The sequence below is a fragment of the Pan troglodytes genome, chromosome 4 (genome assembly GCF_028858775.2).
Source record: "Pan troglodytes isolate AG18354 chromosome 4, NHGRI_mPanTro3-v2.0_pri, whole genome shotgun sequence".
NCBI lineage: Eukaryota > Metazoa > Chordata > Mammalia > Primates > Hominidae > Pan > Pan troglodytes.
In genome coordinates, this window is record NC_072402.2 from 44870077 (window position 1) to 44885348 (window position 15272).

Here is a 15272-nt window from a genome sequence, read left to right on the forward strand (position 1 = left end):
TTGTGTGCATGTGTCTTTATGGTAGAATGGTATATTTTCTTCTGGGTATATACGCAGTAATGCGATTGCTGGTTGGAATGGTAGTTCTGCTTTTATCTCTTTGAGGAATTGCCATGCTGCTTTCCACAATAGTTGAACTAACTTACACTCCCACTAACAGTGTGTAAGTGTTTCCTTTTCTCCACAACCTGCCAGCATCTGTTATTTTTTGACATTTTAATAGTAGCCATTTTAACTGGTATGAAATTATATTTCATTGTGGTTTTAATTTGCATTTCTCTAATGATCAGTGATATTGAGTTTTTTTTTTTTCACATGCTTGTTGGCTGCATGTATGTCTTCTTTTGAAAAGTGTCTGTTCATGTACTTTGCCTACATTTTAGTGGGGTTGTTTTTCTCTTGTAAATTTGTTTAAATTCCTTATAGGTGCTGGATTTTAGACATTTGTCAGACGCATAGTTTGCAAATAGTTTCTCCCATTCTGTAGGTTGTCTGTTTATTTTGTTAATAGTTTCTTTTGCTATGCAGAAGCTCTTAATAAGTTTAATGAGATCCTGATATGTTTAGGCTTTGTGTCCCCACCCAAATCTCATCTTGAATTATAATCTCCATAATCACCACATGGAGAGACCAGGTGGAGGTAATTGAATCTGGGGGTGGTTTCACCCATGCTGCTCTTGTGATAGTGAATGAGTTCTCACGATAGTGAATGAGTTCTCACGAGATCTAATGGTTTTATGAGGGGCTCTTCCCAGCTTTGCCTGGTACTTCTCCTCCTGCCGCCTTGTGAAAAAGGTGCATTGCATCCCTTTCACCTTCTCCTATAATTGTAAGTTTCCTGAGGCCTTCCCAGCCATGCTGAACTTCAAGTCAATTAAACCTTTTTCTTTATAAATTACTCAGTCTCTGGTGGTTCTTTATAGCAGTGTGAAAATGGACTAATGAAGTTCCCATTTATGAATTTTTGCTTTTGTTGCAATTGCTTTTGACATCTTAGTCATGAAATCCTTGCCTGTTCTAAGTCCAGGATGGTATTGCCTAGGTTGTCTTCCAGGGTTTTTCTAATTTTGTGTTTTGCATTTAAGTGTTTAATCCATCTTGAGTTGATTTTTGTATATTGTGTATGGAAGGGGTCCAGTTTCAATCTTTTGCATATGGCTAGTTAGTTATCCCAGTACCATTTATTGAAAAGACAGTCTTTTCCCCATTGCTCGTTTTTGTCAGTTTTATTGATGATCAGATAATCATAGCTGTGTGGCTTTATTTCTGGGTTCTCTATTCTGTTCTATTGGTTTATGTCCCTGTTTTTGTGCCAGTACCATGCTGTTTTGGTTAACATAGCCCTGTAGTATAGTTTGAGGTCAGATAGCCTGATGCTTCCAGCTTTGTTCTTTTTCTTAAGATTGCCTTGGCTATTTGGCCTCTTTTTTGGTTTGACATGAATTTTAAAACAGTTGTTTCTAGTTTTGTGAAGAATGTCATTGGTAGTTTGATAGAAATAGCATTCAATCTGTAAATTGCTTTGTGCAGTATGGCCTTTTAATGATATTGCTTCTTCCTATCCATGAGCATGATATGTTTTCCATTTTGTTTGTATCCTCTCTGATTTCTTTGTGCAGTGTTTTGTAATTCTCATTGTAGAGATTTTTCACCTCCCTGGTTAGTTGTATTTTACCCTAGATATTTTATTCTTTTTGTGAAAATTGTGAACGGGATTGCCTTCCTGATTTGACTGCCAGCTTGGTTACTGTTGGTTTATAGAAATGCTAGTGATTTTTGTACGTTGATTTTCTTTCTAAAACTTTGCTGAAGTTTTTTTTATTAGCAGAAGGAGCTTTGGGGCTGAGACTATGGGGTTTTCTAGATATAGAATCATGTCAGCTTCAAATAGGGATAATTTTACTTCCTCTCTTCCTATTTGGATGCCCTTTATCTCTTGCCTGATTAATCTGGCTGGGATTTCCTATGTTGAATAGGAGTCATGAGAGAGGGCATCAAATCTACACATATCAAATACTAACCTTGAATGTAAGTGGGCTAAATGCCCCACTTAAAAGGTAAAGGGGGGCAAGCTGAATAAAAAAGCAAGACTCAATGGTATGCTGTCTTTGAGACCTATCTCACATGTGATGACACCCATAGGCTCAAAATAAAGGAATGGAGGAAAATCTACCAAGCATGTAGAAAACAGAAAAAAGCAGGGGTTGCATCCTAATTTCAGACCAAACAGACTTCAAACAAACAAAGTTCAAAAAAGACAAAGAAGGGGCCGGGAGTGGTGGCTCACACCTGTAATCCCAGCACTTTGGGAGGCCAAGGTGGGCGGATTACAAGGTCAGGAGATCGAGACCATCCTGGCCAACATTGTGAAACCCCATCTCTACTAAAATCCAAAAAAAAAAAAAAAATAAGCTGGGCTTGGTGGTGTGTGCCTGTAGTCCCAGCTACTCGGGAGGCTGAGGCAGGAGAATCACTTGAACCCGGGAGGCGGAGATTGCAGTGAGCTGAGATTATGCCACTGCACTATAGCCTGGCGACAGAGTGAGGCTCCGTCTCAAAAAAAAAAAAAAAAAAAAAAAAAGACGAAGTGCATTACATAATGATGAAGGGTTTTACTCAACAAGAAGACCTTACTAACCTAAATATATATGCACCCAACACAGGAACACCCAGATTCATAAAGTAAGTTCTTAGAGTACAAAGAGGCTCCCACACAATAATAGTAGGAGACTTTAACACACCACTGACAGTCATAGACAGATCATCAAGGTAGAAAATTAACAATGATATTCAGGATCTGAACCCAACATTCCACCGAATGAGTCTGATAGACATCTACAGAACTCTCCATCCAAAAACAACAGAATATACATTCTTCTCATCTCCACATGGCACATGCTCTAAAATTGACCACATAATGCCTTTCTTTTCAGTGGTCCATATGTAAGTCTTTTGAAAGTGGCAGCATCTCTACTGCTCATGCTTGTTGCAAGGAACTCTACTGAATACAAGGAACTTTACTAATCTCTAATGCTTGTGAGTAGATTCTGAACTCATCATTTAGAAAGCTAAACTGGGGGCTTTCTTCCCAGAGCAAAATAAAACAAACCTCAATTGAGCGGGGGACAGGGAGTCATGTGCTATAAATTTCTTGGACAGTTCTTATTCTATGGACCAATTACCATTCCCTTGTATCTCTAATTTTGGGATTATTTCTGGATTAAAACACAAAAAAAATCAGACTGTAAAAAGTTATCATTTCTACCAGTGTGAGAATATGTATTCCTCACCTTTACTGGGATTCACTGCCAGTATATATGCAAATGACTTATACACACACATACACACACGCACATACACACACACGTGTGTGTGTGTAGGTATGTCTGTAATAGGTATTTATATGTTTGCCTGTCTTTCTATTAGAATTGAGATACAGCAAAATGCACAGAAATTAAGCATTCAATTTAGTAAGTTTTCACAAATGTACATATTTAATCAATATCTCAATCAACGCAAAAACCATTGTTTCACCTCTGAAGATAATTTTTAATCTTTTGCAAATTATTGAGACTTATTTAATGGCCGAGACTACACAGTCCTTCATAAACATTCCATGTAAATTTGATAAAAATATTTTCATGAAATTTTTTGTGTAGTGTTCTAAAACTTGAAATTAGACTACATTAGTTGATAGTATTATTAGAATCTTCCAAATCCTTACTAATTTTTATTTGTTCATCTATTGTTTATTTTGAGCCAATGATTAAAATCTTCAACTATGAGTGAAAGTCTATTTCTCTGTTTAGTTCTGTCTGTTTTTACTTCATGCATTTTGACACTCTGTTATCAGTTGTATAAACATTGAGAATTACAATGCATTGCTAATGAGCTTAACCTTTTATCATTCCATCTCTGATATTTCAGCTTATTTTGAATCCTACTTTCTCTGGTATTAGCCAGCTACATCAGTTTTACTTCCTTTCATTTTCAACCAATTTTATGACTCCATCTCAAAAAAAAATGCATTCATTGTACAGAGCATATAGTTTTGTCCTTTTTAAATCCAGTCTCAAAATTGCTAGCTCTTAATTTAAGTGTGTTATGGGTTGAATTGTCTGCCAAAAAAAACATATGTTGAAGTCCTTACCCCAGTAATTAAGGATGCGACCTTATTGAAAGATAGGATCTTTATAGATGTAATCAAGTCAAAATGGGATCATTAGAGTGGCCTCTAATCCAATGTGACTGGTGGCCTTATGAAAGGGGGAAATTTGGACACAAAAATGCCACCAGAAAGCACAACATATGAACATGAAGAAAGCCATCTAAAAGCCACGGAGAGATGTCTAGAACAGATTCTTCTTCACAGCCTTTAGAAGGAACCAGTACCTTGAATTCAGACTTCTAGCCTTCAGGACTTGAGATAATACATTTTTGTTGCTTGAGGCACCTAGTTTATGGTACTTTGTTATATAAACCTAGGAAACTAATATAAATGTTCAATCCATTTACATTTAATCAGTGATGTCAGTGTTGTTAAATCTACCATGTTACTATTTGCCTACTATTTTCTTATTTGGGTGTTGTTCTCTTCCCTTGGTTGTTGATATTTCTTTCTTCACCGGTTCAGTGTTACTTTCCTTAGAGTAAATGGATATTTTTCAATATTTCATTTTAATTATGCTATTGGCTTTATACCCTTCATACATGTATTCTTGTTGATTCGATGTTCTTGGATCTCTGCATTGAAATTTTTCATCAAAATTTGAAAACACTGGCAATTATTTCTTCAAATATATTTTTTCTTTCCCATTTTCTGACTCATCCTTTTGAGACTTCTTTTGTGTATAGGTTTGATGGCTTGATATCCCATGTCATTCAATCTCTTATTGCTCTTTTGTTTGAGATTAGATAAATTCAAAAATGGTTTTCAAGGTTATTTGTCTGCTTTTCAGATAGCTGAAATCTGAGAGTATACCCTGCCAGTGACTCTTTCATTGTATATTTTGCACTTGTTACTTCAACAATGTTCATTTCTCAAAATTACCTTTTTTGTTCTATCATTGTGACAATATCTCCATAGTCTAAGGACATATTCATAATATATATCTGTTGATTTCAATGCCTGGGTTATTATGATGTATGTTCTATTGACTGCTTTTTTCCCCTTGATTATTTATTAAATTTTCCTGCTTCTTTGCGTAACTTGTATTTTTGACTAATACACCGTAGAAAATCTAAATGTTGTCTTCTTGTAAAAGGCCCTAAGATAGTCCTTTGAAAGCTGTTAAGTGGCTTCCAGATCCTTTTGATCTGCCATGCCTGGTTTCATTATTTGTTAATGAAAATCTCTTTCATTTTTGTTCTTAGATATAGGACATAGTCTTTACTGAAAGAAATAGTCCTTGTTCTTAATGCCTGGAATATTCCGTAAAATATCTTCCCTGTGGCTAGTCAGTAACCCAAACATCTCCTTGTCCTGTTACTACTGATATCTTATTCCCACAGTATCTGCTTTCAGCAGGTCTTGCAGATGTTAACCCTGCTCAGGTATAGAGCAGCTTTTGACGAAATTGGTGCCAAATACTTATTCTGGCTTCTGTAGGCCTACCCCATGCCTCTTTTTCCTTTCCTATACAAATTTCAGCCACTTCAGCAGCTCTTAAATAACAACCACTTAAGCAACTTTAAGCTATTTACAAATATCGATAGATAGATAGAGAGAGACAGAGAGAGATGATATAGATAGAGATTTAATTCTAATTTTAGATTCAGGGGGTATATGTGCAGGTTTGTTACAAAGTTATATTGCTTGCTGCTACTGTTTGGGCTTCCACTGATCCTGTCACCCAGGTAGTGAACTGAATACCTAACAGGAAGTTCCTTGGCTCTTGTCCCTCTACCCCTACCTCTTTTTGGAACCTAATTGAACTAAGAGCTTCTGCATAGCAAAAGAAATTATCAACAAATAAGCAGACAACCTACAAAATGAGAGCTTTAAGCTTTAATTTCTTCCTCTAAACTCATTATTTTTAGAGTCGGCCTCCTTGTTTAATGGGAGAAAAAGTGCCCCTAGTCACATTCTCTGGTTAAATGTGGTACTTACCTCACAGCTTTCTTTTCTCTTGAGTATGAAAAACTTGTACTTCTTGTTTGATGCATAAAATCTGTTTCCTCATATATGTTGCCCAGTTTTATCATTGTTTATAGTGAAAAGGCAAGTCCCTCCAATAATTCTATTATGGCCAAAGACTAAAGTGCCTCTGATATGACTTATGTCCTTCAGAAATTGCTTACTCTTTAGTCTGTTGGTAGAATTCTTCTCAACTTTCCATAGTTATTTTAATAAGTACTATATTTTCCTATTTCAATGGCAATTTGGAATAAAGGAGAAATAAATGTATTTGTTTGGTCCATCTTTGTGTATTCAAACTGTTAAGTCATTACTTTTCACGTCCACTACACATACTACTGCACAGTAATTCCTTGTTTACACCTATAATCTCCCTCTCCTGTTTTCCTAGTTTCTATTCAAGTATTTGGGGTAACTGATATTTCTTAAAACAATATGTATTCTTGGAAAGAGATGTTTCTAGAATCCCCTTCTTAGGTGACTTATTAGGAAAAATTATAAGAATAAGAACGAGAATAGAGAAGAAAAGTAATTGAAGACATCCACTTCAACTCTAAATCCCCATAGGAGAAAAATGGTTAGCACTTATTTAAATGCCCTTCTTAGGTGACTTATTAGGAAAAATTATAAGAATAAGAATGAGGATAAAGAAAAGTAATTGAAGATACCCACTTCAACTCTAAATCCCCACAGGAGAAAAATGGCTGGCACTTATTTAAACTCATCTAGGGTTTAGTTTTGCTGATGTTGTTTTTCCAATAATAATCTGTTTCAATTATTATAACAGCAATTTCAGTGAAATATGGTACTTACCAGCTAAGTTTTACACAAGGAAGCACTTTCCTAAACACTTCCCCATCCTTCTTCAAAGTTTGAATCCAAATCTTTTGTACTCCGGCGCTTATTTTGTTTTTCCTACAGCATTCTGCCTTTCTAGAATTAGCACTAGTTACCCTCAGGAAAAGCAAATACACGGACCCATAAAATAATCTTTGGAAGTCTTTCTTCTCCTGCTAGTTACCAAATTATAATCTTCTTGTTGTAATAATAAAATAAAATAAAATAAAAAATAAAAAGAACTATTTTACTCTAATAAGTTTCCCATTAAGCTAAGCCTGCTTTTGTTGTATTAGAGATTAACATATGTAGACAGTGTTCTTTTTGACTGGAAATGGGGATTAGTTATGGTTCAAGTAATGCATAAACAAGATGTATTTTTAAAAATACATCATATTTATGCATTATATTTAAGCAGCCATTTGTAAAAAGCTGAAACTTATTAGAAAGTGAATTCTTCATAATCATGTTTGTATTTTCAATGTTTAGGATTATTTGTTAGCTTAGGTATAGACTAGATTATTTTTCTAAACAAACAGGAATAAGAAATATAGGTAGTAAAATTTACATGACCTGGTAAAATTTAAAATATCCATTCTGACTAACAGGCAGTGATGAGAACAATAAATAAAATATATCTTGGTTTAAATTCTAAGTAAATATATTTGACAATATAAATATAAACATATTCATATGAGTGAATTGCTTCTAATTCTGGCTTTTAGCTAAATAAGCACTTAATGCTAGTAAGAAAAATACATTATTTCATAAAGATAACATTCTTTCAGAAATAGTAATTATATTTTTAAAGAGTTTGGGGAAAATAGAAATGTATACTCTAATCTTATAGCAAAGTTTCTGCTAAGTTTTTGTGATGCCAGTGTTTTCATTATGAATCATTTCACTGTCAAACAAAATGTACGCTGTTGATTAAACACAGGCAAAAAGAGAAGGAAAAAAAAAGGTATATTAAAAAAAAGACCTTTGGTTATTCCGGCTGCCACCAATTGCTTTCTTGTTTCAGCTGAATTTTGAAGTAGCTAATCATATTTTGGCATTTTCTTGTCATCAAAGCATTTCATGAAATTATCCCATTACAATGTTTTTCTCAGAGGCAAAATTAACATGGTTGACAGTTTAATTGACATATTTCTTTTTCGTTGTGTGCCTTTGCCAATTAAACAAATTGCACCATATTTTGATGTTCATTTTGTTAATTATTTGTAAAACTGTAGACTCTGATTTTTTTTTTTTTATTTTCAGGTGTCAGTTTCTTGGTCGGGAATGAAAATAGTGCCAACCTGTGATACCTTCACTCTAATTTTACTTTCTGAGGAAGTTTTCTGTAATAGTTATTTGGTGATAATTATTAATACTGGTGAGTTTTAAAAATTTTGCTTTCAGCAATTTTCCATTTTTTTCAACATACTTATATCGCAATGAGGCAACCAAATGTGAATCCTGAGAATGAAGATGGAAAATGAATATTTTAATCCAATATCAAGTTGTTCTTTCAACATTTTTAGTTTTAGTTTTAATTGAAAATATAAAGTTACATAATTGTGTGAGGAATAATTTTTGCAGAGAAATTTTTAAAAATTCACAAAAGGAAAAAGAAACCTTTACCATGAGTCTATAACATTGAAAGACTGTGTTTAAGTTATTTTAATAAAGCCAAACCAACACTTTCAGCAGGAACTAAATGGCAGCATCAGATTTCACGCTGATACATATGTATTAGTGTGGTGCTCACTTTTACCCTTCATTTTACCTTGGGTCTTGCCATTTTCTTTCTTTTTATTTTTATGTTTTTTGTTTTTTTTTTTCTTTTGGAAGAGGTAATTTTTAGGGAGAAAAAAACACTTTTTCCTCATAGGTCGATTTAAAATGTTGGCCTTACCTTAATCTCCTCTCTCAAACTCAATCCACTATGTAATGGGTCAACATACTTTTCTGTGAAGGACCAGGTAGTAAATATTTTAGTCTTTGCAGGCCATATGGTCTCTGTTGCCAGCTCTTCCATTGTGGTGTGAAAGCAGCCATAGACAACACAGAAATGAATAAGTGTAACTGTTCCAATAAAAACAGATGATATGTTGAATTTAGCTCACAGAGTTTAGCTTGCTGCCCCTGCAGGAGGCCTTTGGAGTAAAAGCTTCCTGAGAGGAGGAATTTTTGTCTTTTTTGCTCAAGTTCTAGCTCCAGTACCTAAAATAGTGCCTGTCACATAGGTATTGATGAATATTTGAACCTGTTGAACATACACCTAAAATAAAACATTTGGCAAGATACAGTACTACACAATTTGGAGAACACTTGGCTCCCATAGAAATCAAAGCCTTCCTGAGTAATTAATTATTTGGCCTGATGATGAATTACTGTGCCTGAGATGATAGAGCTAATTTATTTTTCAATTCACTCAGGGGACACACGTTATTTTCACTGTGAATTTGGTTAAAATGAAAAGATTTCCTGCTCTAAATCCTGGATAGACCTTTATGTAATAGCATACTCTTCACTCTTTTTGAATCGCATGCAGTTGTCACACTGGATGATTTCCAGACAGAGGTTCCAAGTCTTTCATCATGTTTGGGTTAAAGACCTCATTAACATACTAGTCTTGCCATTTGAGTCTGTTCTCTTCACAGAATATTTTCACCTGAATCAGTGGGTATAATTCATCAGTGTCTGGTTGCTTCAAGTTATTTTTCTTAATGCTGATGTTAATGCATGCCCATCTTTATGCCTCAACACATTGCACAATGAAAAACAAAAATTATTTTGGAAGACACAGCTGACATCTATATGAAATATTCAGTATCAGTGATTGAACTTCAGCAAGCTCCTGTGGCCAGGGGGTTTTACGGAGGTGCAACTGCTCTCCCACGATCACTTATCATAAAGCCAGAGACAATTGGGCCAATGTAGCCTCTTGCCTGCTTTTGTGTACAAAATATAAATAGAATAGAGCAAATAAGGAAAAATAGTCCCGCAGCTGAAAGGCAACTTTAAAGAAAAATTATGTTCATAGCTATCTTGCCAGTAGCTGGCAAAGCAGTTTTTATAAGACATATTTAATGTTTACAACCACTTGGAGGCTGGGGAAGGAGTAATACTTTGAAAATATGTTTAATGTTGTGAACCACTCTGTGGCCGAGAAGCAACTCCGGCTAAAATATATTTAATGCTTAGAGTCATTTGGTGGTTTCGAAAAAAAGAAACTTCTTGTTAATTTTTTTTTCTTTTTTTTTTTTTTATTATACTTTAAGTTTTAGGGTACATGTGCACATTGTGCAGGTTAGTTACATATGTATACATGTGCCATGCCGGTGCGCTGCACCCACCAACTCGTCATCTAGCATTAGGTATATCTCCCAATGCTATCCCTCCCCGCTCCCCACCACAGTCCCCAGAGTGTGATATTCCCCTTCCTGTGTCCATGTGATCTCATTGTTCAATTCCCACCTATGAGTGAGAATATGCGGTGTTTGGTTTTTTGTTCTTGCGATAGTTTACTGAGAATGATGGTTTCCAGTTTCATCCATGTCCCTACAAAGGACATGAACTCATCATTTTTTATGGCTGCATAGTATTCCATGGTGTATATGTGCCACATTTTCTTAATCCAGTCTATCATTGTTGGACATTTGGGTTGGTTCCAAGTCTTTGCTATTGTGAATAATGCCGCAATAAACATACGTGTGCATGTGTCTTTATAGCAGCATGATTTATAGTCATTTGGGTATATACCCAGTAATGGGATGGCTGGGTCAAATGGTATTTCTAGCTCTAGATCCCTGAGGAATCGCCACACTGACTTCCACAATGGTTGAACTAGTTTACAGTCCCACCAACAGTGTAAAAGTGTTCCTATTTCTCCACATCCTCTCCAGCACCTGTTGTTTCCTGACTTTTTAATGATTGCCATTCTAACTGGTGTGAGATGATATCTCATAGTGGTTTTGATTTGCATTTCTCTGATGGCCAGTGATGATGAGCATTTTTTCATGTGTTTTTTGGCTGCGTAAATGTCTTCTTTTGAGAAGTGTCTGTTCATGTCCTTCGCCCACTTTTTGATGGGGTTGTTTGTTTTTTTCTTGTAAATTTGTTTGAGTTCATTGTAGATTCTGGATATTAGCCCTTTGTCAGATGAGTAGGTTGTGAAAATTTTCTCCCATGTTGTAGGTTGCCTGTTCACTCTGATGGTAGTTTCTTTTGCTGTGCAGAAGCTCTTTAGTTTAATTAGATCCCATTTGTCAATTTTGTCTTTTGTTGCCATTGCTTTTGGTGTTTTGGACATAAAGTCCTTGCCCACGCCTATGTCCTGAATGGTAACGCCTAGGTTTTCTTCTAGGGTTTTTATGGTTTTAGGTCTAACGTTTAAATCTTTAATCCATCTTGAATTGATTTTTGTATAAGGTGTAAGGAAGGGATCCAGTTTCAGCTTTCTACATATGGCTAGCCAGTTTTCCCAGCACCACTTATTAAATAGGGAATCCTTTCCCCATTGCTTGTTTTTCTCAGGTTTGTCAAAGATCAGATAGTTGTAGGTAAGTGGCGTTATTTCTGAGGGCTCTGTTCTGTTCCATTGATCTATATCTCTGTTTTGGTACCAGTACCATGCTGTTTTGGTTACTGTAGCCTTGTAGTATAGTTTGAAGTCAGGTAGTGTGATGCCTCCAGCTTTGTTCTTTTGGCTTAGGATTGACTTGGCAATGCGGGCTCTTTTTTGGTTCCATATGAACTTTAAAGTAGTTTTTTCCAATTCTGTGAAGAAAGTCATTGGTAGCTTGATGGGGATGGCATTGAATCTGTAAATTACCTTGGGCAGTATGGCCATTTTCACGATATTGATTCTTCCTACCCATGAGCATGGAATGTTCTTCCATTTGTTTGTATCCTCTTTTATTTCCTTGAGCAGTGGTTTGTAGTTCTCCTTGAAGAGGTCCTTCACATCCCTTGTAAGTTGGATTCCTAGGTATTTTATTCTCTTTGAAGCAATTGTGAATGGGAGTTCACTCATGATTTGGCTCTCTGTTTGTCTGTTGTTGGTGTATAGGAATGCTTGTGATTTTTGTACATTGATTTTGTATCCTGAGACTTTGCTGAAGTTGCTTATCAGCTTAAGGAGATTTTGGGCTGAGACGATGGGGTTTTCTAGATAAACAATCATGTCGTCTGCAAAGAGGGACAATTTGACTTCCTCTTTTCCTAATTGAATACCCTTTATTTCCTTCTCCTGCCTGATAGCCCTGGCCAGAACTTCCAACACTATGTTGAATAGGAGTGGTGAGAGAGGGCATCCCTGTCTTGTGCCAGTTTTCAAAGGGAATGCTTCCAGTTTTTGTCCATTCAGTATGATATTGGCTGTGAATTTTTAACATTTATTGCTGATCAGTGGCTGCTAAAGTAACTATCAGTACAGCATGATTTATATTTAGGGACACGCTGTGCTGCTACTAAAACAGTTCATACTCTTCTCTCAAGGCTACACAAAAAGTGTCAATAGCATTACCTTTGCAATTGCACCACTAATAAAAACATAGGAATCAAACAGATGAATAAAATGCTCCCTGCCCACACAGCCATAACATCCTATGGCCCTGAAAATAGTTCTGCCAAGCTGTGTGCAGTGGACACTTCACGGCTGGCACAGGAGAGATCACAAGGCCTTGCTCAATTTCATCAAAAGTGTTAAAGCGACTCAGCAGATTGTGAAGCACAAGTGGAAGCTGATAATTGGTGTTTCTTACAAATCAACAGCTTGTCTCTGCACATCAAGGTAAAGGCGTCCTCTACACCAAAGAAAATGTAAATTGGGATAGAAGGTCATTATGTTTTTAAATAAACTTGGTTAAATTTGTAGAACGGGCAGTGGTAAATACTGAGCTCACATGTCAGATGGAGAGAAAACTTGAGAAAAGGGAAGAAGATAATGAGCTGGAACCTTTACCATTTAGACTTTCTCTGGCTAGCTTTCTGAGAATGATCATCAAACTCTTATGAGGACCCTTTCCAATGTATTGACTGCACTTCCCCAGGGATTGTGGCAAATGGTAAATATATATTTTCTCCTTGCTACTTGCAATAACCCTGCTCATAAAGTGTTACTATTATTCACTTGCAGGTGAGAAAATCAATGTAAAAGAGGAGAAATAACCCACACAACTACATACAACTAGGAAATGATAGATGGATCTGAAAAAAAGGATATGCACTCTAAACAAGTTCAACACCCAAGTACTATTGCAAGTACAAGCTGTATTTCATGGAAAAAAAAAAAAAGAATAACTCAAAAGGCAGAACGAAGAGCCTAGAGGTCAGAGATGAGAGGCATGAATAATTATTCACAGGCGTTGAATATAATCAAATGACTTGCAGCATTTACCACTGGGATTTTAAAATGTGGTGGACCAATCATTCTTTTAGTCTGTGCATTTTCCCATTTTTTTCAACAGGAATGTCTAGAGACATTATTCCTGTTTTGCCACTGTATTTTTGGTGAATGTGTAGTAAGTAACTGGCCTCTTTAGTATCACAAAGCTGGATGAAGAAAATGTGGTACATATACACCATGAAATACTATGCCGCCACAAAAAGGAAATGAGATCATGTCCTCTGCAGGGACATGGATGAAGCTGGAAGCCATTATCCTTAGCAAAGTAACGCAGGAACAGAAAACCAAACACCACATGTTTTCTCTTATAAGTGGGAGCTGAACAGTAAGAACACATGGACACAGGGTGGAGAACAATACACACTGGGGCTTGATGGGGGGTGGAGGGGAGGGAGGGGGAGCATTAACTAATGCATGCTGGGCTTAATACCTATGTGATGGGTTGATAGGTGCAGCAAACCACCCTGGCACATGTTTATCAATGTAACAAACCTGCACATCCTGCACAGGTACTCCAAAACTAAAAGTAAAAAAATCTAAAAGAAAAAAAAAAAAAGAATTAAACCCAAAATCACTTCCCCATCTGGGCTTGATTTAGATGAAAACCTTCTGGACTTTGAGCTGATGCTATAGTGGGTTGAAAATTTTGGGGTCCTCAGAAGGGGATGAGGATATATTGCGTGAGAGAGCAACATGAATCATTGAGAGCCAGAGTATAGACAGTGGTAGGTAGACTGTAGGAGAGCCCTCAATGATCCCAGCTTTCTTGTATTCGCGTTGCACTTACTTGTAGAATATGGCAGATGGGATGTGATGTCACTTTCAAGATTAGGTTATAAATAGACTGTGGCTTCAATCAGAGGGTTTTCTCTCTGTCTAGCTCTCTTTTGGGTAGTTCATTCTGAGGAAAGCCAGCTGCCACGTTATGATGTAGGCCTGTGAAGTCCACGTAGCAAAGAACATATGGAAGATTTCTACCACCCCCTAACTAAGCCTTTAGATCAGACCGCAACCCCAGCCAACAAGGTAGCTACAAACTCTTGAGAAGCCTTGAGACAGAGGTACTCAATAGAGCCATTCCTATGAGAAACGTAAGTATCTGCTGTTTTACACCGCTAAGGTTTTAGCTAATGTATTATGCCATAATAGATAAGTTATATACAACCTTTATCAAATAATAAAAGTAACCATCATCAGTAATAAGACAAATCAAAAACCATGGCCCACCCAATAGAACATAATGAGGAGAGTACAGAATTGCTTCTGGGATATTTCTGACAAAGATGTATATGCTTCATTCATACATGAGGAAACATCACACATACTCAAGATGGGAGAGCCATTCTAAAAAATAACTAGGCAGAAATCTTCAAAAATATTAAAGTCATGGAAACCAAGAAAAAATATGAACCTGTTTCAGATTAAAGGAAACTAAACAGACCTAACATTTTAATACAATGTTTGATTTTGAACTTGAACTTTTTGTTATATAAGACACTATTGAGACAAGTGCTAATGCTTGAATAGGGCTGAAGGATTAGATTATAATAATACATTAATGCAAATTTCCTGATTTTAAACATTGTAGTTTGATTGCACAAGGAGAATGTCTTTATGTGTGGAAAATAAATAGTCAACATTCTGTCTTCAAGCTTCGGAAAAAACTCTGCTTTTAGGGCATAGATAGAAGTGGATGATAATTCACCTGTTCCTCTGCTACTAATTGAGCTGCTCTCTGTTTCCATGGCTGGCTCATGGGATAAGAGAATATATCTAGTTTTTTATGTTTCAATTTGTCTCTCTATGGCATTTTTGTGAAAATAAGGAAGTGTGGAGACTTATATATGTTTCTAAATTATAATAGTTCATTAATGTAAAGTACAGACACAGTCTTCACTTTTC

The 15272-nt window shown here is 36.1% G+C and overlaps 1 pseudogene; it reads left to right on the forward strand.

Moving 5' to 3' along the window:
- LOC112207950 (beta-glucuronidase-like) overlaps positions 1-13929 on the forward strand; it is a 69195-nt pseudogene extending 55266 nt beyond the window's left edge.
- The last annotated feature ends 1343 nt before the right edge of the window (positions 13930-15272 follow it).